Raw genomic sequence first — 26,944 nt, 5'->3', positions numbered from 1 at the left:
GGACAAAGGGCTAGTATCCAAAATCTATAAAGAGCTCACCAAACTCCACACCCGAAAAACAAATAACCCAGTGAAGAAATGGGCAGAAAACATGAATAGACACTTCTCTAAAGAAGACATCCGGATGGCCAACAGGCACATGAAAAGATGTTCAGCGTTGCTCCTTATCAGGGAAATACAAATCAAAACCACACTCAGGTATCACCTCACGCCAGTCAGAGTGGCCAAAATGAACAAATCAGGCGACTATAGATGCTGGCGAGGATGTGGAGAAACGGGAACCCTCTTGCACTGTTGGTGGGAATGCAAATTGGTGCAGCCACTCTGGAAAGCAGTGTGGAGGTTCCTCAGAAAATTGAAAATAGACCTACCCTATGACCCAGCAATAGCACTGCTAGGAATTTATCCAAGGAATACAGGAGTACTGATGCATAGGGCCACTTGTACCCCAATGTTCATAGCAGCACTGTCAACAATAGCCAAATTATGGAAAGAGCCTAAATGTCCATCAACTGATGAATGGATAAAGAAATTGTGGTTTATATACACAATGGAGTACTACGTGGCAATGAGAAAAAATGAAATATGGCCTTTTGTAGCAACGTGGATGGAACTAGAGAGTGTGATGCTAAGTGAAATAAGCCATACAGAGAAAGACAGATACCATATGGTTTCACTCTTATGTGGATCCTGAGAAACTCAACAGAAACCCATGGAGGAGGGGAAGGAAAAAAAAAAAGAGGTTAGAGTGGGAGACAGCCAAAGCATAAGAGACTGTTAAAAACTGAGAACTGAGGGTTGATGGGGGGAGGGAGGGAGGGGAGGGTGGGTGATGGGTATTGAGGAGGGCACCTTTTGGGATGAGCACTGGGTGCTGTATGGAAACCAATTTGTCAATAAATTTCATATAAAAAAAAAAAAGAATTGCCTCCTTGGTATTTTAAGGAGGTATTAATCAAGAATGTTTAAAGGCATTATATAACATTGCTTAAAATGCCCCTCTTTCCTGAAGGAAATCTCTCTCTTTTTTTCAGTGTTAGTGATGTATAATTGACAAATAAAATTGCAAGATATTTAAAAAAAATCCATACATCAATTGGAGTTAAAAATTGAAACATGAAAAGCAATAACTAAATGACTTCATCACAACAAATCAAAAGCATGTCTTTCTAAAACAGAATAATTATAGCTGTCCCTCGAACAACATGGGTTTGAACTGCACTGACTCAGATTTTTTCAGTACGGTAATATAAATGTATTTCCTCTTCCTTGTGATTTTCCAAATAACATTTTATTTTCTCTAGCTTACTTTATTGTACGAATAGAGTATATGATATATACAACACATAAAACATATGCCAATTAACTTATTGGTAAGGCTTCTGGTCAACTGTAAGCTATTAGTAGTTAAGTTTTGGGGGAATTAAAAGCTATACAGAAATTTTCTATTGTTCAGGGTGTCGGTGCCCCAACTCCTACATTGTTTGAGGGTCAACTGTATTGAAAACTGGAGCAAGGCCTTATGGGTATTCCACCTATTCATCAGCTGTACTTCAAACAGAAAGTAACTCTCACAGTGCTAAAAAATTCTCCACCTCCTGTCCACTGTTTCCCAATTTGTGACATTTCTGAACAGACATCACTTGGAATTCTATTTAAAATGAAAATTCTTTGGCCCTTAGCAGATTTTCTGAATCATCTCTGGGGGTGGCACTTGGTAGCCTGCATTTTGGATAGTTACGTATTCCGAAGCTTGAGAATCGCTATAACAATTCTAAGGATCTTTAACACTGATCCACAAGAGAGGAAGGATAAAATAAACTGTAGTCAATAACATAATATCCGAAATTCCAATGTCAATTCCCAGAAAGAATATGCACTGGCAACAGGAAGTAATTATATTCTTTAAAAAAAATTTTTTTAATGTTTATTAATTTTTGGGGGGGGGAGAGAGAGAAAGAGAGAGTGCATGGGGGAGGGGCAGAGAGAGAGGGAGACACAATCAGAAGCAGGCTCCAGGCTCTGAGCTGTCAGCACAGAGCCCAACACGGGGCTTGAACCCATGAACTGAGAGATCATGACCTGAGCTGAAGTTGGACGCTTAACCAACTCAGCCACCCAGATGCCCTGGGAAGTAATTATATTCTTGAGAAACAAAGTATTTCTTTCAAATATTTGATACTTCAATAATAATATTAATAAAAAGAATTCTGTACTTACACCTGTTTTATATTTGTGCATGTTGACTCCTAGAGGGAGCACTTCAACAGACCTTAACTGTATTTTAAAATCTATACAAAAATAAATTATTCCTTAATTATAAAATAAATAAATAAATAAATAAATAAATAAAACATAAAAAAAATGATCACTGTTTTCAAGATTTAAAGTTGACACATATAGATCTAGTTTGTTATGTTATGATATGATGATACAATACTATAACATTAACATTTAGAGTTTTGCTAAATTTCTATTGCTAGAATTGGAAATTCAGGATCATAGGCACTTCTTTTTAAAATTGATTCATTCTTGCCACATGCATCTTCCAAACTTGGATTTCCCAGTTTACAGTCTTCTCCACAGAACAAGTGAATTTCTGTAACCCTGCATCTTTTCCAAACTTATGAAAATGAAATGGTATTACCTTTTGCTTACTCCGATTATTATTAAGTTGAGCATCTTTACATGTTTATTAGACATGTGGTTGTCCTTTCCTATAAATTACCTGTGTAACAATCTGTGCTAGTTTTTCTATGGGTTATTTTGTTTCTTATCTATGTAAAATTCATCTGTAGGTATTCTCTGATTTTTTCATCATAGGTCATACTGATGTTTTCTTCTTAAATTACAATTTTGGTCATATATTTAAGTCGTTAATTAGTCTATAATTCATTTGTTTTTTTTTTTAAATTGTGTATGATAGGGATTAAATTTCTTTATCCTAGGGGCTCCTGGGTGGCTCAGTCGGTTGAGCGACCGACTTCGGCTCAGGTCATGATCTCATAGTCCGTGAGTTCGAGCCCCGTGTCGGGGTCTGTGCTGCCAGCTCAGAGCCTGGAGCCTGCTTCTGATTCTGTGTCTCCCTCTCTCTCTGACCCTCCCCCACTCATGCTCTGTCTCTCTCTGCCTCAGAAATAAATAAACATTAAAAATAATTAAAAATAATTTCTTTATCCTAGAGGAGATTTTGCCAGAAAAATTTATTTTATTATCCATTCATTTCCAGTGGTTAATTTTGCAACATCCGGTTAAACAAACAAACAAACAAAAACAAATTTCCATTGCTTTTTCTGTCTATTTCCCTGATAATTCTGTACTGTTATGATGATGACAGCTACATAATAAGTCTTATAGTCTTACAGGGCAAATTTGTAATTATGATACTTTTAGATTAAACATAGTGTATGCATGCATAGATAGATTTCAAATCCTTAATACTTTTACTAATTTTAAGTCTGCTTGGTCTATAAATTACTAAGAAAGCTGATTTTAAATTTCCATTGCTAAATTTATTTATACATTTCTTGTTATTATTTTCAACATTAGCCATTGTTTCTATATGCTTATAATTTGAGGAGGGTCTGTCTGAGAATTTAGCCTGACATGTTGTGAGAAGTCTTATTCTTTTCTTTTTTAATTGTTTTATGTTTCTTCTTGAGAGAGAGACAGAGTGCAAGTGTGGGAGGGGCAGAAAGAGAGGGAGTCACAGAATCTGAAGCAGGTTCCGGGCTCTGAACTGTCAGCACAGAGCCCGACGCGGGGCTTGAACTCACGAGCTGCCAGATGATGACCTGAGACCAAGTCAGACACCCAACTGACTGAGCCACCCACGCGCCAAGAAGTTTTATTCTTATTTAAACCAGACATGTTGGCTCTAAAACCTGTTTTTATTGTTTTCCACTTGAACATAACATGTCTCCCTAAGTAAACAATTTCTACAGCAGTGCAGCCCTAGCTTATAATATTATACTTATATTGCCCCAAAGCTTTTTATATACAAAATATAAGTATATATTTATTATAAAATTGGACAACTTGGAAACGTAGAATATGGAAATAAAACATCGGTCTACATCCTGTTCTTTAAATATTATAGCATTTTGTTACTTTATTATTTTGTTTGACGGTCCACCTACTGAAGTTCCATTCAGATATGATACAGCTGTATATATATCTGATTGGAAATCTCATTATTATTTGCAAAGTGAAGTGAACCAGTCTTAGATAAATAACATACACCTGATGGATAGAAACCACGGTAAAGGAAAAGTAAAGTGTCTCAACATTTCAGTGAAGACAAGATTAACACTTAACACAGCACGAAAGAATCAAAATTTCCAAAATAAAACGTTGGTTTCCCAAGAATTGTTAAAAGGATCTCTTATAATAATCTATTTTATTAACTTGTGAATTGGTAGGAATAGTGAAAAATGATGTTTTGCTTCTTCACAAAAGAAACTCTTATCTAAAAAAATTACTTTTACAGAACGTTTCAGTTTTCTTTGTCATGATCTTTCCTCCACCTAGCCGTGTTTCACAGTGTTGATATAGTTATTGTGATTAAAAGAAGAAAACAAACAAAAATCTATTTCAAGGCCCTGCTTCAAATCTGTTTAAGACAGCCAGATAAATAAAATACAAATCCTCTGGTCTGGTACTTTCGATCTGCAAACTTCATCTTCAACAGTAATCCCACATATTTATTTCTTTTTTGTTTTTTCCTTTTTATTTTTTCTGTGCAGTTGAAATACAAGGCCAAGTCAGTTTCAGGTATATAACATCATGATTGGACAATCCTATACCTTAGGCACTGGTCCCTGTGACAAGTGTAGCTACCATCTGTCACCACACAAAGTTATTACAATGTTATTGACTGTCTTTCCTATGCCATACTTTTTATCCCTGTGACTCATTTATTTTATAACAGCAAGTTCGTATCTCTTAATCCCCTTTGCCTATTTTGCCCATCCCCCAATCCTCCCTTCTGGCAACTACCAGTTTGTTCTCTGCATTTGAGTGGAGTTCTGCTTTTGTTTTGTTTTTTAGATTCCACATGTAGGTAAAGTTATTACCCTTATATTTATTGCAGCTTTATTTACAAGAGCCAAAATATGGAAGCAACCTAAATATCCATGATTAGATGAATGGATAAGGAAGTGCATGTGTGTGTGTGTGTGTGTGTGTGTGTGTTTAAATATATAAAATGGAATATAATGCAGGCGTATGACAGGATGAGATCTTGCCATTTATAACAATAGGGATGGACCTAGAGGGTATTATGTGAAGTCATATAAGTGGAACTAAGAAAGACAAATACCATATGATTTCACGCATAAATGGAATCTAAAAACAAAACAAATAAACAAACAAACAAAAAGCAGATTCAAACCTATAAATACAGAGAAGAAACTTATGGCTGCCAGAGGGAAGGGGAATGGGAGAGACAGGCTTCCAGTTATGGAACGAATAAGTCATGGGGACAAAAATTACAGCAGAGGGAAAATAGTCAATGAAATTGTACTAGCATTATACGGTGACACATCATAGGTTCAATTGTAACGAGCACAGCACAATGTATAGAGATGCTGAATCACTATGTTGCACGCCTGAAACTAATGCAACATTGCGTGTCACCTACACTCAGGTAAAAATGTAAATTATAAGATAAGAAGAAGTCTTGCCATTTGTGACAACAGGGATGGACCTTGAGGGTCCTTAAGCGAACTAAGTCACACAACGAAAGAAAAATTCCACATAGAATTTAGATTTCCACCCTACCTTTTTCTGGGGCATCACTGGACACCGTTGCAGGCCAGTGTGGCCCAGTGGTAATGAGTTTCAAGGGTAAAGATTGGTTTGCTCTGTCACTCCCCAATGAAATCTAATAAACAATATGGTACTACCCAAAATTTCCCTGAAGGGGGACACATTGCTCAGTCTAGAATGATGGGTAAGTGGGATGCCCACTGGAATAGCTATAGGCCTGTCTGTCTGAAGATGCATTCATACTTTGCCAGTTTTGAGCTTAGTATGTCTCCTCTGCAGCCCTGTGATTGCTGTAGACATCACATTGTCTCTGAAGAAAGAGGACTTACAAAGAATTACAGTCTTAGGATTCAACCGTCCCCGTCCATTCTGTCCTACAGAACTGGGTCTAGTCTACGTATCCAAGAGGTGGTGGCCATAAAGCTTATGAGCATTTCACTTCCCTGCACCCTCCTTTCTTCCCTTGGCTTGACCAACAATATCAGATTGTTGTGGATGTGGATGGGTGTGGGGGTAGTGAAGAGGGAAAACTAACGCTTAAAACACAGTCCTATGAACGTATTCTCTGCCAAATAATTACAAGCCCTTCCAGAATACACAGAAACTACTTCTCTTTTAAACAAACCAAACATTGTCCTTCTCTTTGCATGTTTTAAAAATTTCTCAAATTTCAGTTTAATGAATCCTTCCTCTGCTACTGGGTTGTCTGTTGTTCTCTACCTGATGATCCCATATTTGCTCACATTGTGCTTATAGACTGCCTCCTCTCAGAGATTTGAGGTATTTAAAAGAAAATAAATGTCAAAGTTTGTTGCCAAAGGAGAATATTTTTAAAGAGATAAAAATCATGACTCTAATATGAATAAAAATAATAAAACACCGGGCAATGAAAGACCTGTACTCTGAAAACTATAAACCTGATGGAAGAATTGCAAATGACACAGGTGGAAAGATATTTCATGTTTATGGGTTGGAAGAACAAATGTTGTTACAATGTCCATATTACCCAAAGCAATCTACAGATTTGATTCACTATCTATCAAAATACCAACATCACTTTTCACAAAACTGGAATGGATACGCCCAAAATTTGTATGGAATCACAAAGGACCTTAAATAGCCAAAGCAATTTTGGAAAAAGAAGAACAAAACTGGAGGTATCACAATCCCATATTTTAAGATACTACAGAGCTGTGGTCATCAAAACTGTACGGTATAAAAAATACACACATAGATCAATGGAACAGATAGAAAACCCAGAAATAAACTCACGATCATGTGGTCAATCAATCTTCAACAAAGAAAGCAAGAATATGCAATGGGAAAAAGAAAGTCTTTTCAACAAATGGTGATGGGAAAACTGGACAGCCACATGCAAAAGAATGAAATTGGACCACCTTCTTACATCATATACAAAAATAAATTAACTCAAAATGGATTAAGAACTTAAATGTGAGACCTGAAATCATAAAAATCCTAGACGAGAGCACAGGCAGTAATTTTTCTGACATCAGCCACAGCAACATTTTTCTAGATATGTCTCACATGGCAAGGGAGACAAAAGCAAAATAAACTATTGGGACTTCATTAAAATAATAATAATAATAATAATAATAATAAGCTTCTGCATGGTAAAGGAAACAGTTGACAAAACTATAAGGGAACTTACTAAATGGGAGAAAGTATTTGCACATGACATGTCTGATAAAGGGTTAGTACCCAAAATATATAAAGAACTTCTACAAGTCAACATAAAAGCACCAAGACATTCCCCAACCGAAGGCAAGTGGCAGCTTTCATCAACCTAAGAAAGCAGCCTTGATTGCAGGAGGAGCTTGGGAGACAGGCAAGGGGGAGATGGAAGCAAATTTGTCTAATTCTGGTAAGGAAGCAAAGCTCAACTTTTTATGAAATGTTGACATTCAAATGATGGCGAGGCATTTTCAGTGTAAATGGGTGGGTGTAAGTGGCCACAGCACACGTGTGCATGTTTACACTCTTGGAACTGCTTGCTTACACGTGTCCAGCAGCTGTATGCAACAATCTGTAAGACAGTCTACGGGAGCCGGTAGACTTGGATTGGAATCCTGGCTTCCCCTGCTCTAGCTCTCTGACTTTGGGGGAGTTAATTGCATTTTTCGGAGCCTCCAGATTTTCCTCTCTAAACTGAGAATAATGGTGTCTATCACCCTAGTTTGTTTTGACGGTCAAATGTTATGATAGAGGTGACCTAGGTCTGTAAACTGTAAATTCCTCTACAATTGTGTTACTATCCTGATAACCTCCTCCTTCCACTTTGGTGCTCTTCTTCATGAACATACAAAGCCCCTGGGACAAGGGGACACTTCTGGTCCCCCAAATCCTTTCCATTGATTTCTCACCCCTTTCAGTGGGACCTACGATCCCATGAAAATTCACACATACCTTCAGAATAGATGTAACATTTCAGGATGCTTCAAAAGCAAGAAAGTCACTGGAAAATGACACCATCTGTGGATTTAGCTGTGGTTTCAGTCACCAGCTAATGGAGCTTCCTAAATATCTCTAATCCTTTTTTTCATGATTTACTTTGTGATATAGTGTAAACCGCTGTGAAACTGAATCAAGGAAGCCTCCTTTAAAATGTATTTGGGAGGTAAGATGGGGAGCATTCCTGCCTACTCATGGTCAACTGCAGACCCAACAAGAAGAGACTTACCTTACATTTCCCACCGGGAGTGGCCTACATTACCACCCATGCAGGAGGAAGTTTTTCTCCTCACCCAGCAATAAGCCTAGCCAATAAGAAAATTCTGCAACTGTGTCCATGAGGAACCATCACTACCCTGAACTCTTGTTTCTTCCAACAGACTTCTGTTCAGAGCAACTGCTCGCATCATCCTTTTTTCTTTATCATGTTGCTCTTCTCTGATCTCTGGATTTGAACATGGCTGCCAAGGCTTGCATGTCTCAAGCTGCAGTTCCTTTGCTGTTCCCAAATACACCCATTTTGCTGGTGAAATAACTGGCTCTTTGACCTTTAAGGCCAATAAGCCTGAGCTGCAGTGTTGCTGATGTTGTGGTAGTGGTTGTTGTATTTATATATTACGAACAATAATGTTATAGCTGTCCTCCATAACTTTTAGAAATGATGTGAAATCAGCTAAAATGGTGGAAACATGAGATTTGGAAGCACGATGCCTGTTCATAAAACCTGATGCAGAGGAAATCTTTCCTTCCTTCCTTCCTTCCTTCCTTCCTTCCTTCCTTCCCTCTCTCTCTCTCTCTCTCTCTCTCTTTTCTTTTCTTTTTTTTCTTTTTTCTTTTCTGAATTTTTGTTTTTACCCATATTAGTGGTACCTCCCAGGACATTCATTATGTCCCCAAACCAGTGCCTTCTAGGACACAGTACAGAGAAACAGGAGGTACATTTTGGTTCTGCAAAACAAATCAGCACAGAGCTGCCCTCCAAAGAATTCTCACAGCTTGCTGTAAGCTCTGTGGATCCTTATCTAGATGTTTTTTTGGAAATGGCAATAAAATAAAAACTGCCATCAAAAGCATTTCGGTGGCAAATGGACTGCTACTGACATTGTGATGCTTTATTATACTTTTTTTTCAGAGTAAAACTTATCCATTAAAATGTGTCTTTTGTAAAAGTTCATCAGTGAAGATCATTATAGTTTCCTTAATTGAACTTTTAATTAGACCACAGAGATTATTTTAAATGTTTCTTTTGATTATGTGTTGAGTACTGTGACTTGTTGCCTTTTATAGAAATAGCAGAATTGACATTTATTTCCTTATCTCCTTTAAGGCATTCAGATAAGGATAATTTCATTAGTTCCTGTCTAAATGATATTTCACATCTAGCCCCTAGTGCTAAAAAAAAAATGGTTTTCAATAGACTGCACAATACATTCTATTCATGTAGACAAATTAACTTAATCAGAATACTGACACAAAGCCTCTGAAAATCCATAATTACAAACAACAAAAAAATCTTCAACATTCTCTTTGAAAAAAGACCATCACACTAAGAAAAAAATATATAGACCATATTTGGAAGAAAAGTTTCAGTTCTTGTCAATCTTTAGAGAGTTTGCCAAAAGGAAATTTCAATGACATGCTGGTTTTCATCTTTAGATAGTTGCTTCACTATCCACATAATTAATTATTTATTCTGTAGCTCAAACTAATTAACTTTCTTGTAAGAACAGTATCTTGAAGTTGTAATATTCTTCTAATATTAATGCAATTCTATCAAACAAATCAAACCTGCATGTGATGATTAAGCATGAGAGGTTTTACGTTAAATGATGGACAATTAAAAAGTCTGTGAAATCCAACGATCAAATTGCTAGGATGCATTAAACAAAGCACATCACTGAATTTTCATGACTTCTAAAGAGGAAAGTGTAAAAACTGTTCAATCTATTTTGCTAGATTTTGATTTAGGGGTGAATTGTGAAGCATGAAATCAGGAGAAGTCCTGGGTTCAACTTCCTATTCAAAATCCTTGGGTCAAAAGTATTTGACCACAAAGCCTGTATTAAATTAAGCACCTGAAATAGATCTATAGATAGATGGATGGATAGATAGATAGATAGACAGGCTTGCAAAATGTGAGGAATGATCATTTTGAAATCCTTTTAAAAAAGTATATATTACATGGAAACTTTTTTTTTTGCATCAGAAATCATGGATGTATACTAAATGGAGAAACAAAATGTGTGTAATTAAGGGAGAGCATACATGACTATATAATCCTAGAATAATCTTTATTATGTTTTCTATTTTTTCTCTATTGTAAAAACTTCATAGAAATGAAACCATAAGATGGGAGAGCAATGGTGTACATTTTTTTCTGATTAAAACAGTATGTGAGGGGCACCGGGGTGGCTCAGTCGGTTAAGCGTCCAACTTTACCTCAGGTTATGATCTCGCAGTCTGTGAGTTCAAGCCCTGTGCCAGGCTCTGTGCTGACAGCTCAGAGCCTGGATCCTGCTTTGGATTCTATCTCCTTCTCTCTCTGCCCCTCCCCTGCTCAAGCCGTGTCTCTGTCTCTATGTCTGTCTATCTCTCTCAAAAAGAAATAAACATTAAAACAGTATGTGAGAATACCCTTCTTTACAGAGTCTCAGAAAACCACAATATAAAGCATGTATGGTTAAAGTCTGGGTTTTGCTGTTGTTGTTATTGTTGTTTAATGTGTTTTTTTTTTAATTTTTTTCAACGTTTTTTTATTTTTATTTTTGGGACAGAGAGAGACAGAGCATGAACGGGGGAGGGGCAGAGAGAGAGGGAGACATAGAATCGGAAACAGGCTCCAGGCTCTGAGCCATCAGCCCAGAGCCCGACGCGGGGCTCGAACTCACCGACCGCGAGATCGTGACCTGGCTGAAGTCGGACGCTTAACCGACTGCGCCACCCAGGCGCCCCTAATGTTTATTTTTAAGAGAGAGAGAGAGTGTGTGTATGTGATGGAGCGTGAGAAGGGAGGGGTAGAGAGAGGGGGAGACACAGAATCCGAAGCAGGCTCCAGGCTCTGAGCTGTCAGCACAGAGCCGGACATGGGGCTCGAACTCACAAACCCTGAGATCATGACCTGAGCCGAAGTCAGACGCTCAACAGACTGACCCACCCAGGGGTCCCTATGCCCTGTTTTGATGTTTAACAGTGAAACCCCTCAAAATTTAGTCTGCATGGGGTCTGGCTCTCTTTGTGTAGTTACTTGTGTAGATATTTTCCCTCCTTGTGGTTGGGAAGGCTTATGCTGTGGGTTACGAACTGGGTTGTCATGAGTAAACATGCGAGGACACCCTCTGTGAATGTCATTGCTACGAGAAAAAAAAACACTCTTCCTGGGAGGATGTTTAGGGTTTGTTTGTTTGTTTCCTCCTTCAGTCCATTTTCACTGACACCCAAGCTGGTGTGGCCTCCACGTCCTTGTGGTCTCCACAACATGTACCTTTGAAACATGGAATTTACTTTTACTTTTCATGCCATGATTTCTTTGCGAGGTAGGGATGGTTTGAGGGAGACTCGTCCCAAGACTCTGTAGTTTCGAAAACCAAAAGCTTGAAAGCTGCATCAAATAATCCACACGCAGTTGTCAATAAGACAGAATACTGGAGCCCGTTTGCTCATTGTGCTTCTAGAGAACTAGGCACGAAAATGTCCTCAGGAAATCGGTGTTGTAGCACATGCATTTCCCCTGCCAGGTGGCCTGAAGGGTTAATCAGCCTCATAGGCTGATTTGCCTCATCCTTGTCAGGGGCACATGGGACATAGTAGACTGTGGTCCAAGATAGGGGCCGGCCCTGCAGGGTTGCTTGGCGTGAATCTTTCAGTTTTCTGATGGACCAAACAGCTGTACCATATGCACACGTCTTCAATTCCCTGCTTTAATAATATCAGCTAAAAATGTCTCTCAGCTAGGTGTCTTCTATTTTATTTTTATTTAGAGAGTTGAGACGGAGAAGGAAGGAAGGAAGGAAGGGAGGAAGGAAGAGTGGAAGGAAAAAAGAAGGAACGGAGGAAAGAAGGAAGGAAGGAAGGAAGGAAGGAAGGAAGGAAGGAAGGAAGGAATAAGGAAGGAAAGAAAGAAAGAAGAAGGAAGGCAGGGAGGGAGGAAGGAAGGAAGGGAATGGGAAAGAGAGAAGTAGAGGAAGACCAAGGGAGGAAAGAAGAAGACAGACACAGAGGCAGAGAGGGAAACAGAGAGAGAGAGAGAGAGAGAGAGAGAGAGCTTGATGTGTGGTTGCCAGAGCTGTGACTAGACTCGAACATGTCGGTATTTCTCACTGCAGCCAAAACTGACAGCTGGCCTGAGTCTCTTCGGGGATGTAGATGCAAGTTATTTCTGTGGCACATAATCTCTGCAACCCTCCACTCTGCCATCCCCGAGGACTCAGTCACTCCCTGTTTTGGCCGAGTTCTTAATGCCAAATGTAAGCATCTGCATAATTTGTCCCCGAAACCTCTTTGCTCAGACACAGATGCGTGTCAAAAGCAGACGGGTGGATCCTTCACATAAGTAAATTCTTTTCTTCGTGCCATAAATATTTACCGAGCCCCTACTACATGCTTGTCACTGCTTTAAGAGCTGGAGTTACAGCACGAGCCAAGATTCCTCTTCTCAGAAAGCTTGCGTTCTAGGTGACACATACAACCGTACATAGCTTTTGTCAATATTGTTTTTGTGTAGTGGAAAGTTTATCACGTTTACTTCAGACACAACGAACGATCTGGAATTAAAAAACAAATATGTTTTATTTTCCCCCAGTAACCATGCTAAACCTCTTACAAACTAAATCATTAAAAACTCAAAACTATGATATTAAAAAGAAATCCTTAGGTGAATCGTTGACAAAAAATATCAAATTACATAGGAATATTTTTTTCCATGTTTATTTATTTTGGAGAGAGAGATAGAGTGTGGGCGGAGGAGGGGCAGAGAGAGAGGGAGACACAGAGTCGGAAGCGGGCTCCAGGCTCCGAGCTGTCAGCACAGAGCCCGAAGCGGGGCTCGAACCACGAGCTGTGAGATCATGACCGAAGCCAAAGTCGGACGCTTAACCGACTGAGCCAATCAGGCGCCCCAGGAATAATTTTTAAAATGGACAAGGTTTTTACTCACAAAAGTACAGAAATGTGCAGTAAAAAAAATATTGGGAGAAACCAGTAAACAGAGGGGAAAAAAAAAAAAACTAGTATTTACGACTTCCTTATTTGTAGCTAAAGAAAGTGATTCCGAGACAGGTTAAGACACTTGCCCAAGAGTAAAGGATAAGTGACACTCAGGAATTCATACTCAGCTGACTTTGAGTTTGTTGTGCTTGTTTTATGCCCCGCAGGTAGCTGCCTCTGGGTCACTGCTCAACTTCTCAATTCCTCAGTCTTTCTACTCTCTCTTGGATTCTCTGTGATCATATTGGGCACATCTATTTATTATCCTCTGTTCTTGTTGAAAATTTATCTCATTGCTCTAATCCAACCAAACACAGACTAGATTCCTCAGAAGGCATCCTAAACTGGATGAAAGCCCAGGCCACCCGGATGAATTCAGTGGGGTTCCTCTAGGGGTCCAGGCTTCCATATGTCTCTCCTTCCCTTCTGGTGAAACCGAGTCTGTTAAGGGTATATGGTTTTGGATGTGGATGAAGAGACTCTGGGATCCAGAGATATCTTTATGGAAATACAAACTATTGCTACTTCTGTATGGATTAAATGGACTCTGATCTTACCATCTAGAAAGCATGGAAGGGATTTCTGCCAGGTCACTGAACAGAATATGTGCTAATTCCAAAAAACAGACACATAGACCAATGGAATAGAATAGAAACCCCAGAACTAGACCCACAAACATATGGCCAACTAATCTTTGACAAAGTAGGAAAGAATATCCAATGGAAAAAAGACAGTCTCTTTAACAAATGGTGCTGGGAGAACTGGACAGCAACATGCAGAAGATTGAAACTAGACCACTTTCTCACACCATTCACAAAAATAAACTCAAAATGGATAAAGGACCTGAATGTGAGACAGGAAACCATCAAAACCCTAGAGGAGAAAGCAGGAAAAGACCTCTCTGACCTCAGCTGTAGCAATTTCTTGCTGGACACATCCCCAAAGGCAAGGGAATTAAAAGCAAAAGTGAATTACTGGGACCTTATGAAGATAAAAAGCTTCTGCACAGCAAAGGAAACAACCAACAAAACTGAAAGGCAACCAACGGAATGGGAAAAGATATTTGCAAATCACATATCAGACAAAGGGCTAGTATCCAAAATCTATAAAGAGCTCACCAAACTCCACACCCGAAAAACAAATAACCCAGTGAGGAAATGGGCAGAAAACATGAATAGACACTTCTCTAAAGAAGACATCCAGATGGCCAACAGGGACATGAAAAGATGCTCAATGTTGCTCCTCATCAGGGAAATACAAATCAAAACCACACTCAGGTATCACCTCACGCCAGTCAGGGTGGCCAAAATGAACAAATCAGGAGACTACAGATGCTGGCGAGGATGTGGAGAAACGGGAACCCTCTTGCACAGTTGGTGGGAATGCAAATCGGTGCAGCCACTCTGGAAAACAGTATGGAGGTTCCTCAGAAAATTAAAAATAGACCTACCCTATGACCCAGCAATAGCACTGCTAGGAATTTACCCAAGGGATACAGGAGTACTGATGCAGAGGGGCACTTGTACCCGAATGTTTATAGCAGCACTCTCAACAATAGCCAAATTATGGAAAGAGCCTAAATGTCCATCAACTGATGAATGGATAAAAAAATTGTGGCTTATATACACAATGGAGTACTACGTGGCAATGAGAAAGAATGAAATATGGCCCTTTGTAGCAACGTGGATGGAACTGGAGAGTGTGATGCTAAGTGAAATAAGCCATTCAGAGAAAGACAGATACCATATGGTTTCACTCTTATGTGGATCCTGAGAAACTTAACACAAGACCATGGGGGTGGGAAAGGGAAAAAAAAGTTAGAGAGGGAGGGAGCCAAACCTCCCTTAGTTTTAGGAAAAACTAAAACAAGCCATAACAATTCTTGTCTTCATGGAGACTTGTACATGCATAGCTTCCATTTTCATATGCATAACTCCTTGATGGTAAATGACGCAGATAATAGGTGACATTGTTAAAAATACTATGAAGAGTAAAAATAAGCATTATCACAGGAAACTAAATGTTTGGAGAGGTATTTTTTTTAAGTTTATTTATTTTGAAAGAGAGAGAGAGCCCACGCAGACATGTAGAAGAGGGCCAGAGAGAGGGGGAGAGACAGAATCCCCCATGGGCTTTGCGCTGTCAGGACAGAGCCTGACCCTGGGTTCAAACTCACAAACGGTAAGATCATGACCTGAGTTGAAATCAAGAGTCGGTCACTTAACCAACCACCTGGGCACCCAGGTGCCTCCCGACAGGTATTTTATATTTAGAAATAAACCACACTGGGGGTGCCTGGGTGGCTTAGTTGGTTGAGTGTCCAACTTCGGCTCAGGTCATGATCTCATGGTTCATGAGTTTGAGGCCCGCATCGGGCTCTGTGCTGACAGCTCAGAGTCTGGACCCTGCTTCAGATTCTGTGTCTCCCTCTCTCTGTGCCCCTCCTCCACTCATGCTCTGTCTCTGTTTCAAAAATAAATAAACATTAAAAAAATAAATAAATAAATAAACCACACTGATATTTGAGAATGGACAAAGTTGAAATAGTGTTTATTCCTCCAGGGACTAAACAGAAATACACAAAATAGGGAAATGAAATTTATGTTGCATTTATATACGTCTTAAAGATATTGATGCTTTTAAGTATTAAAATGTATTGAAATGCTATTCTCAATTCTCTGGTATTCTAAAACATAGAGCATTGTAACTGTTACTTAGAAAGACAAAGATAACGCAACCTATATTTTGAACCCAAAACGATGGTGCAGGGGTTATAAAAACAGCCAATATTCTCAGTCACCTTCTTTCTTCTAGGAAATTCTCACATTTAATGTCTGTATCAGGTGAAAATACATGAACTAAAATAACAAATGTAGTGCTCCGGTCAAATGATTTTCGACTTGGGCTTTAAATTCTCTGACTCAGAACTTTAGCCAGGTTGGCTAAACATTAAATGAAATGACTTTTTCTAGGTCTTTCCTTTTCAGCTTCTCCTCTGTCATGTTTACACCGATGCTGTGTCTATCTGTCTGTCTGCCTTTCTGGAGTCCATGTAAGCCACACGGCTGAGCAACATGTTCTTGAAGGGAAAACAATCCTTTGCTAAGAGCCAAAACATACCATTATGAGAATAGAAGAATCAGGACTCATTCAATGAGGCGCAGAGTTCTCGTCTGTTTTCTGTGAAATATGACCATTGAGACACGGTTCTTGGCTAAGGGTCTTACTTGGCTGGAAAAGAATACCTCTGCGGAAAGATTAAGAAATATTCAACAGAGGGGGAGGAAGAAAAGGCAAGGATGGCGGGGGGCGGTGTTGGCTGGAATAGGGGCTCACTCACATATAATGTGACTGTTGTTAGTGACAAGCTTCATGCCACGTGCCCAGAAGAATAGAACACAGCACGCTGACATTGTCTTTTATTAACAGGCCCAGTAAAGACAATTTGAACATTATAAAAATGATTATTTTAAGTGTCAAAGCTAACCAAGAGTGGTGGGCTCTTAATTCAAGTGGAATTATACCAATGGGTGGGTTGCACTTGAAAATAAGTAGCTACTTGGAGGAAGAGACCAAGTGTAAGAGTTTGGGAAGATAAATTCTGATGAGTGGTTAAAAAAGAAGAAGAAAAGGTCAATGATCTAACCATGCGTGACTATTTCGCAATGCGATTCTCACCTTGAAAATCGTTATATTTTTATTAAAATTGGAGTATATTTTCCATAAATCATATGGAAAAAAAGCAAAATAATAACGGTAAGCACATTTCTCCTCTTTGCCCTTTTAGAGGCTACCTTTGCTTTTTCTTATACGAATGTAACTAGTCCTCACAGGGCCCTTCTGCTTCTTTGGGTGCACCCCTTATGTTCCTAAGAGTCACCTCTCCACTTGATTCAAGGGCAGGATAATGTGCCAGCTACGCCACTCAAGGACAAGATTCAAACCAGATGGCTTTTGCTCTTACATCGCCATTTTTTTCCCTTCCACTGATTCATTATCGTCTACGTGTAAACATGCTGCTGTTAATCGTTTTTTTTTTTTTAATCAATTTAAAAATATCACCTTGGGTGATATCACCTTGCCTGGGTGGCTCAGTCGGTTAAGCTTCCGACTTCGGCTCAGGTCATGATTTCTCGGTTCGTGGGTTTGAGCCCCGCGTGGGGCTCTGTGCTGACAGCTCAGAGCCTGGAGCCTGTTTCGAATTCTGTGTCTCCCTCTCTCTTCCCCTCTCCCACTTGTGCTCTGTCTCTGTCTCTCAAAAATAAATACATGTATATATATATAAAAAAATCGTCTTGACTACGCCTCCTTCACCAGCTCCAGCCCCCCTTTTGCATCTACAGCCAACCACCTATTGAGGATGGTCTAAGAACTCTCTGGACTTTCCCTTGCTCTCATTTTCTCTTGAAACCATTTCATTCAAGTCTCAGAAGAGCCAAGTGAAACCACTTACAATAATGTCCCCAATAACTGTTGTCATTTAAATCTAATAATCAATTCTCAGCCCCAGATTCCCCTCTCCTCCTTGAAAGACCTTCTTCACACAGCTTCTGTGGTATCACATTATCCTGGTGTTTTTTTCTACATTTTTCTACATATTTTCTACACTGGCTTCCTCTTACTTTTGCTGGTTCCTGCTCATCTTCCTAAACTCACAGCTCGTGGATATCCATGACTCACAACCCACAGTTCAGTCCTTCAGTGAACTCATACATTCTCAGATGTTTAAAATATCCTCCAAGCACTAAGGACATCCAAAAACATATTTCCAAGGCAGATTTCTCTCTTCAAGTTTGGATGTCATACACACCTGCCCACTCTATTTTCCCGGGAATGTTTCTCAGGCAACCACCTTTAAAATGTTGTCATCTCAACTCTTAACCTCTCCTCTTTCAATGTTTTCCAACTCTGCAAATAATACCTCCTTTTTTTTTTTTCAGGTAGTCAGGAATCATATTTGATTCCCTTGCTTTTTCACATCTTAGAATGTTCATTCAAGCCCCCACTGACTTTCCTTAGTTTATAGGAATAATCTTGACTAGTCTCTTTTATGATCACTGACTTTTATTTTAGCCCTTGCATGGGTACACACACACACACACACACACACACACACACACACACAAACACACTACAACAGAGTTTCCATAATCTTATTTTACCTTTTCTAGTCTCATATTCTACTGTCGGGCTCAACCTAAATTTATTAACCTATCGATTCTTGATAGGATATTCATTTTCAACTTTTGCCATTGGAACAGCTTTTCGAAAAAGTGACCTTGCATAAAATGTCATTTTCCTTGTGTTCATGAATTTAGGCAAAGACAACTCTTAGGTGTTGGATTATTAGGCTAAAGGTTAAACGAACCTACAGTTGTGGTCCCCTCCCTCTCTATAGGTATTGTACTGAATTTTATTTCCACAAGCAAAGTATGAGAAAAATTGTTGCCCACAATTCGCCAACAGAGAGTTATTATCAAACATTTAAAATTTACTGTTCACTTTACGTAGGTGAAAAATATGTCCTTGGGGAAATTTAATAGGTATTTCTCTTATTATGTAAAAGGATCAATATCATTTCATGTTTAAATATCGTGAATATTTCCCTCTTTGTGAACTTTTCTTAAAATGCCTTTTGCTTGATTTTCTTTTGGCACATTTGTCTTCCTAATCATTCCCTAGAACTCTTGAAATGTTAAGAGAACAGCTTTTTGTGACACCATTGAACCTATTTCTGCCCCCTAATTTGTCATCTGTATCTTAACATTGTCGATGGTGTCTTGAACACACAAAAAAGTTCCTTTTTGTTGTTGTTATTGTTATTTTTCTTATGTTGTCTAGTTCAGTGTGGTCAACATTTTCTTTAATGAATTATGGAGTTCTGCGTCCCTAAGGAAATTTTTTTTGCCATTTTAATGTCAGAAAGAAATGCTTTCAGATTTTCCTTCATAATTTGAGGGTTTTACACTTCATATTTAAATTGCTCATCCAGTCAAGAATTTATTTTGTTACAGGCTACGATACATAAATCGAAGTTTGTTTTGTTTTCAAATAGCTATCTAGATATCCATGCATCTTAATTGAATGATGATTTTGCATATCAAGGTTTCCATAGCATAAGGTCCTATATGTAATTGTGCATAATTTTAGAGTTTCTACTCCACCTGGTTTGTCTTAGTCTCTCTGTGCACACTGGAACCACCCTCTTTTGATACATTAACCTTATTAATATGTCCTCATAAATGGCAGGATTAGTCTCACGTTGATTTTTTCCCCCCTCTAAACTCTCTGGTGGTTCTTTTTCGCTTATAGCTCCATAGAAACTTTACATTTTGATTTTCTAGTTCCAATGATCAGATACCTATGTTTCTACATTGGGATTTTACTGAACTTCAATCTTTACAATTAGGCAATTTTTATGCAAAAGTATGTCTTTTAGTTTATTTTGTCTGTATCCTTCAGTTTTTTTTAACATTTTCTTGAATTCTAATTTGCATTTCATCGTTACTTTATTATTGAGAAAACTACAGATATAAGTAGATTAATTTTGTACCCTGTTTTTTAGTAAAGTATTTTCTGAGTATTTAACTGAATTAATTTTTAAATTAAATGTATTATATCTCCTGTAATTTTTGTACCTCAATATCTTCCTTTCACCACGACCCCCCCCCCCCCCCGAGTTTTATTGGCTGGAGACTGCAGAGAGCATTAAACAGCAGTGCAGTCACTCACTGTTTTTCTTAATTATTTTTTAACGTTTATTCAGGTTTGACAGACTGAGAGCGTGAGTGGGGGAGGAGCAGAAAGAGAGGGGAGACAGATTCTGAATCAGGCTCCAGGCTCTGAGCTGTCAGCACAGAGCCTGATGCCGGTCTTGAACTCACAAACTGTGAGATCCTGACCTGAGCCGAAGGCGGCTACTTAACCGACTGAGCCACCCAGGCGCCCCTGCAGCTCTCATTTTTAGTCACAGGATTGCGTCCACTGGGTCCCCATAAAGCAAGGTACTGGGTTTAGCCTGAGAGATATATTTTATCAAGTTAAAAACAAGTCTAATTGACCTTAACAACGTCCACACAATAAATTTATTGTTATGTATTTTGCTATTGGTGTAGGTTTAAATCAGGAATCCTTGTTTAATTTTGTCATAGCCCCTTGGACATCGTTAGGTATCTTTGATTTTAGGTATATTATAATAACAGATTTACTAATATCAAAACTCCCAATACTCTTTGAAGAACTTCACCTGCTCATAACTGTGCGGTTCTTTTTATTTCCGTTTATTCCAGTATTTTGAAATTATATATATTAGGAAAATTGATCTATGCTTCTATGCTTTCCTTCGTTTTGTCTTTCTTTCCAACACCTGTAAACTTGTAGTATCAGCGTTATTGTAAACATGTCTTATAAAATGTACATGTTTTGAAACATCCTGAAATAAAATGAAAGATTAAAACCTACTGTAATAGTCTGTTGTTTTTTGTTTTATTTATTTATTTTTTTGGTTTTGTTTTTGAAGTGAGAGTAGAGTTTATTGAAGATCTAGAAAGAGAGCAGATATAAGCAGTGTCTGGCAGGCTCGGAAAGAAAAGGAGAGAGGTTTGTCTTTCCTTGGGATCTGGGTGTTACAGGTGGGTGGGAGAGACGCTGGTCCTTGTCTCTTGGGAGTCCAAGAATGAAGCTCGAGGACAGCAGAGAGTGAGGAAACTGATAGAGTTTACTGAATGAAGTAGAAAGCTCTCAAGAATGAGAGGGGTCCCAACTGCGTTGCCGGAAAGAATTTTTCTTTTCATGATTTATTCAAATTCTCTTCTAAAACAGTTTAATCCTACTGCTCTTTTTATGACCTAGATCTTAGAATATTGGTTAAATTGCATGATGCATTTATATATATTCTACTTTTTTTAAGTTTATTTATTTGTATGAGAGAGAGAGAGAGAGAGAGAGAGAGAGAGACAATGCAAGTGGGGGAGGGGCAGCGTGGGAGGTGGGAGAATCCCAAGCAAGCTCCACCCTATCAGCACAGAGCCCAATACCAGGATCGAACTCAGGAAACCATGAAATCATGACCTGAGCAGAAACCAAGAATCGGACACAACCAACTGAGCCGTCCAGGCGCCCCTATATATATATATTTTCTATTTCTGCAACTTTAGATCTTCTTTTTTTTTTAGCAAGTGATAGTTTCATAAAAAACTCTCCCTGGGTTTTCAAAAGTATTTGCGTGACAATAAGCCAAGGTACTAATTTAAAACCCTCAATTTATGTATTTACATTTATTTTTTCATTTGAAATTTTATATTTTGTTCTCATGTTTAGATTTGTTTTCTATTTTATATTATTTCAAAGCTTTAATAAATATTTATTACTGACCTTTTTAACATTTTTCTGGTGTTGTGTTTATTGGATCTTTCTGTTATATTTTTATTCACTTTATTGCTCATTTCCTAACATTTTTACCTGTATGCTTAAGTCACTTATTTTATTATTTGGTAGATAATTTTTTCTCCAAGTCTTATTTTGGTTATAGACTACCATATTGGATATATAACCTGTTATTTATAATCTTTCTCGACTTTTTCTATAAAATTATTATTAATTTTTTTCTTGCCTATGATTCTTTAATTCATTTTTAAAATGTATATTCATTTTTGAGAGAGGGAGACAGAGTGTGAGCAGGGGAGAGGCAGAGAGAATGGGAGACACGGAATCCAAAGCAGGCTCCAGGCTCTGAGCTGTCAGCACAGAGCCCGATGCGGTGCTTGAACCCATGAACCGTGAGATCATGACCTGAGCTGAAGTCCAAGACTTAACTGACTGAGGCACCCAGGTGCCTGGACTTATGATTATTTTAAAAGAAAATCTCTTACGTTTCATAAAAACGTTTTTTTTTCTTTTCTTGTATTGATTTTGTTTTTAAACTTTAATTTTTATTTCTGTACTATATTTCCGTTTGTTCTCTATAGATAAGAGTCTGTTTCTCGGTTTGCCTCTTTGTTTTTTCACCTACCATAATTTGTTTTGTTTCTTAAATTCCACATAAGAGTGAAATCATATGGTATCTGTGTTTCTCTGATTTATTTCGCTTAGCATAATACTCTCTAGGGGTACCTGGGTGGCTCAGTCAGTTAAGCCTCTGACTTCAGCTCATGCTGAAGTGAATTCAAGCCCTGAGTCAGGCTCTGTGCTGACAGCTCAGAGCCTGGAGCCTGCTTCAGATTCTGTCTCCCTCTCTCTGACCCTTTCCCACCCACACTCTGTCCCTTTCTCTCAAAAATTAATAAATGTTAGGGGCGCCTGGGTGGCGCAGTCGGTTAAGCATCCGACTTCAGCCAGGTCACGATCTCGCCGTCTGTGGGTTCGAGCCCCTCGTGGGGCTCTGGGCTGATGGCTCAGAGCCTGGAGCCTGTTTCCAATTCTGTGTCTCCCTCTCTCTCTGCCCCTCCCCCGTTCATGCTCTGTCTCTCTCTGTCCCCAAAAAAATAAATAAACGTTGAAAAAAAATTTAATAAATGTTGAAAAAAATTTTTAATAAAAAAACAATACTCTCTAGCTCCATCCACGTGTTGCAAATGGCAAAATTTCATTCTTTTTCATGGCGGAGTAATACTCCATTAGATACCATATCTCCTTTGTCCATTCAACAGTCCTTGGACACTTGAGCTGTTTCCATAATTTGGTTATTATAGATAATGCTACTGTAAACATCAGGGTGCGTCTATCCCTTTGCCTAAAGTATTTTTGTGTTCTTTGGGTAAATACCTAGTAGTGCCGTTGCAGAGTCCCAAGGTAGCTCTATTTTTAATTTTTGAGGAACTTCCATAATGTTTTCCAGGGTGGCTGCACCAGTTTTCATTCCCACCAACAGAAGAGGGTTCCCCTTTCTCCCCCGCCTCACCAACACTAATGAGATTTCATTTCTGAGCTGCAATGGTTTAATGTTTGTTCCCTGAAAAAATCATATTGAAATCCTCACCCCGAAGGTGGTGGTATTAGGAGGAGGGACTTTCCAGAACTTGTGTATGTCAGGAGGGTGGAGCCATCATGAATAGAAATAGTTCCTTATAAAATGGCCTCCAGGGATCCTCCCACCATTGAAGCATCCAGTGCGGAGTCAGCTATGAACAGAGGAAAAGGCCCTCACCTAACCGTGCTAGAACCCTGGCTTACACTTTCCAGCCTCCAGAGCTATGAGAAATAAAGATGTGATGTTTATAAACTACTCAGCCTGGTATTTTATTTATCACAGCCTAATGGACTAAGACATACCCTTCTACATGTGTGACTTTTGAAGTATGCCAGGGACTTTTAAAAAAAGAATAGTCCCTTATTGCATCAGCTAAGGTATAGATTTTGTGTTCAGTTATTAAGATAACAACTAAAAATGTTTTCTTGTTTATTTTTGTCTGTGAACAATATGATATCTTAATATCTTCTATTGAATAGGTTTCCTTCAATTTCTCATTTTAATTTTTATAATTTTACTTTATAAAATCGCAGTGTTATTTGTTGCTTACATGAGTGTAGTTAAGTTACCACTTTGATCTTAAACTTTTTGCATATAAAGTGATTTTTTTTTTTAATGTATTTAAAGTGTGGCTTCTCTGGGCACCTGGGTGGCTCAGCCAGTTAAGCATCTGACTTGAGCTCAGGTCATGATCTCACAGTTCATGAGTTCAAGCCCCGCATCAGGCTCTGTGCTTCACATTCTGTGTCTCCCTCTCTCTCTGCCCCTCCGCTGCTCATGCTCTCTCTCTGCCTCTCAAAAAATGAGTGAAGGTTAAATTTTTTTTTAATTAAAAAAGTAAAGTGTGTCTTCTAAATAATACCTTTCTGTTTTTCAGATGACAAGCTTTTGCTTAACTTTCATTTACATTTTCTGGTATGAACATGCACAAGTTTTTGCCTTTTGAATTGTTTTAATACTTTATAATAATGTTTTTCTGCAATTGTTTTATTTCAATATCTCATGTAGAATACAGAGTTGGACTTTACATGATGAGTCAAGCAAAAATCATTTTTTGAAAAATTTTTTAATGTTTATTCATTTTTGAGAGTGTGAGCAGGGGAGGGGCAGAAAGAGAGGGAGACACAGAATCCAAAGCAGGCTCCAGGCTCTGAGCTGTCAACACAGAGCCCGACAAGGAGGCTGGAACTCACGAACTGCAAAATCATGGCCTGAGCTGAAGTCTGATGCTTAACTGACTGAGCCACTCAGGCTCCCCATAACGAAAATCATTTTTAATGGTAATTTAAGTGCTTTTATATTTAGTGATATGATAGCAATGCTTTATTGTTTGATATTTCTGTGTCCATTTTTATTTTTATTTTTTCACACGGAGATACATTTGGCGCGTTTTTGTGCACAGCGTTCTGGGTTTAAGAGGATTTGTATTTTTATTCTAGTAGTTGCCTTCATTGTCGTATCTTCATATTATACACCCAGTTATTTATTTTGTAACGTAGCCTCTGTTTTTTCTTCTTGTCCTTTCTTTTATTCTCCCAAAGAATGTAGGAATTGTCTATTTGTGATTCTGTATGTATTTGGATCGCGTGTCTTCCTCGTGTAGCCTATCCACTCTATCTCTACCTGGTTTTCCCGGGTCGTGGATCTTATTGAAATCAAAATGTGTATATTTGGTATTGAGAGGTAGACCATCAGCTACAGGGTCTCTTTAGAGTTTTTGAAGATCTGGTGCCAAAAAATGATTCGTTTTTATTTTTTTCTCATACATGGCAGCTTGCTGCTTCCGGGGAAGCACAATTTCGTCTCTCCCCTCTTAGGGTCTTTGGCTGGGCGTGACAATTAATTTGACACAGACAGATGAACAGGAGGAAAGCATACAGATTTATGTGATGTTAGTTTTATGAGCCTAAGGAGACATTATAGGAAAATCAAGACCACAAAACGTGGCAAAACTGAAGTGCTTTTCTCTACTAGGTTGAACAAAGGGAGGCAATGGAAGAAAAGCAGGTGCCTATGTGACGAGGCTACAGAAAGAGGAGTAACTTTAACAAGGTCTTTGTACAGCATTCTCTCAGCCTCCACTCCGTGTCTCCGGCAATAAGAATGTTCCTTTCTTCCTGGAACAGGGAGAACATGTTTCACTTGGGAATTTGATCTCCCGCTTTCGGGAAGAAAATGGGAGGTCGGAATGTTCTCCATGTGCCTGCTGTGTTTAAAGTATCTTTAGCTCAAGTCGTCTTTATGCCAAAATGACACATTTTGGGCTGGCAGATTCATCCACTCTTCCCTGCTTTGTTCATTTGTGGATTTTCATCATTCTGAGTGGTTTGGGCAATTCTTACATACAATTTAACTTCAAAGTTCAAAGCAGTTCAGTGTAGCTGAAAATGGAGTTCACAGATTATTTTTCCACTGCAACTTTTGCTTCTGTGTGACATCTAGGAGGGAACAAAGGAAAATCCTATCCTCCAGCCACTGCTTCATAGGAGAAGCATTTTATTGTCTACCTTCTGTCTGCTTCATATCAATATCCATTTTTGTTTATTTTGTTGACTGCTAAATGTTCAAACTTCACAACTGTGCTTGGGATGCATGAAGTCTTTAGTAACCATTTGTTGAATGACTACATTAATAAACATGAGTAATCCTGCCTTGGATGATGACTTATCTATGGATCTCAGTGTTAAGGAAATTTATCAAAGACAAGACTCAGTTTGACTCAATTTAACATTAAAAGATGCTATAATAATGCTCGGGTTATTTTTCCTCTCTACAGTTTTCTTTCTAATTGAATTTCCAATCTACCAAGTTATTTGCTGCCGTTGGTTGATTTGTGGTTTTAGATGGTTTTGGAAGAATTCAAATGAAGTTCCTATGACTGTCCGTGTCAAAGTCCTTGTAGAAATGTATATTTCCATTTATTTGGGGTAAATATCAAATAGTGAAATGGTTGGATTGTGTGGTAGGAATATATGATTTTTTTAACTTTTTATTTTGAGATAATTGCAGACATGCAGTTTCTGTTAATTTCCTATTGCTGATGCCACAAATTGTCACATATCACAAACTTCCTTGTTTCAAACAATACAAACTTGCCATAATATAGTTAAGGAGGTTAAAAGTTTAAAATGTGTCTCTCTGGGCTAAAATTGAGTGATTCACAGGACTTCGTTCCTCCTGGAGGACCTAGAAGAAAATCTGTGCCTTGCTTTTTCAATCTCTAGGGGATTTCCTTATTCTTGAGCTCAAAGACATCGCTCTGGCTTGTCTTTGTCACATCTTCTTCTCTGACTCTAACTCTCAGGTGCACCTCTAATAAGGGCTCTTGTGATTATACTCTGCCAACACAGATTCCAGGACAATTCTCTTTAAAATTCTCAATCCAATCACATCTGGGATGTTCATATAGGTTATCAATTCACAGAGTCTGGAGATTAAAACACAGACATGTTGCAAGGGCTCTTTATCTTATCACAGTCTGCTCTGTGGTCTCCAAAGATTATTCTGTCCCACACTCCATCCCAACGTCACCCAAAG

Source organism: Prionailurus bengalensis, chromosome A2, assembly GCF_016509475.1.
Source record: "Prionailurus bengalensis isolate Pbe53 chromosome A2, Fcat_Pben_1.1_paternal_pri, whole genome shotgun sequence".
Lineage (NCBI taxonomy): Eukaryota > Metazoa > Chordata > Mammalia > Carnivora > Felidae > Prionailurus > Prionailurus bengalensis.
Note: the sequence above shows the minus strand (reverse complement) of the source record.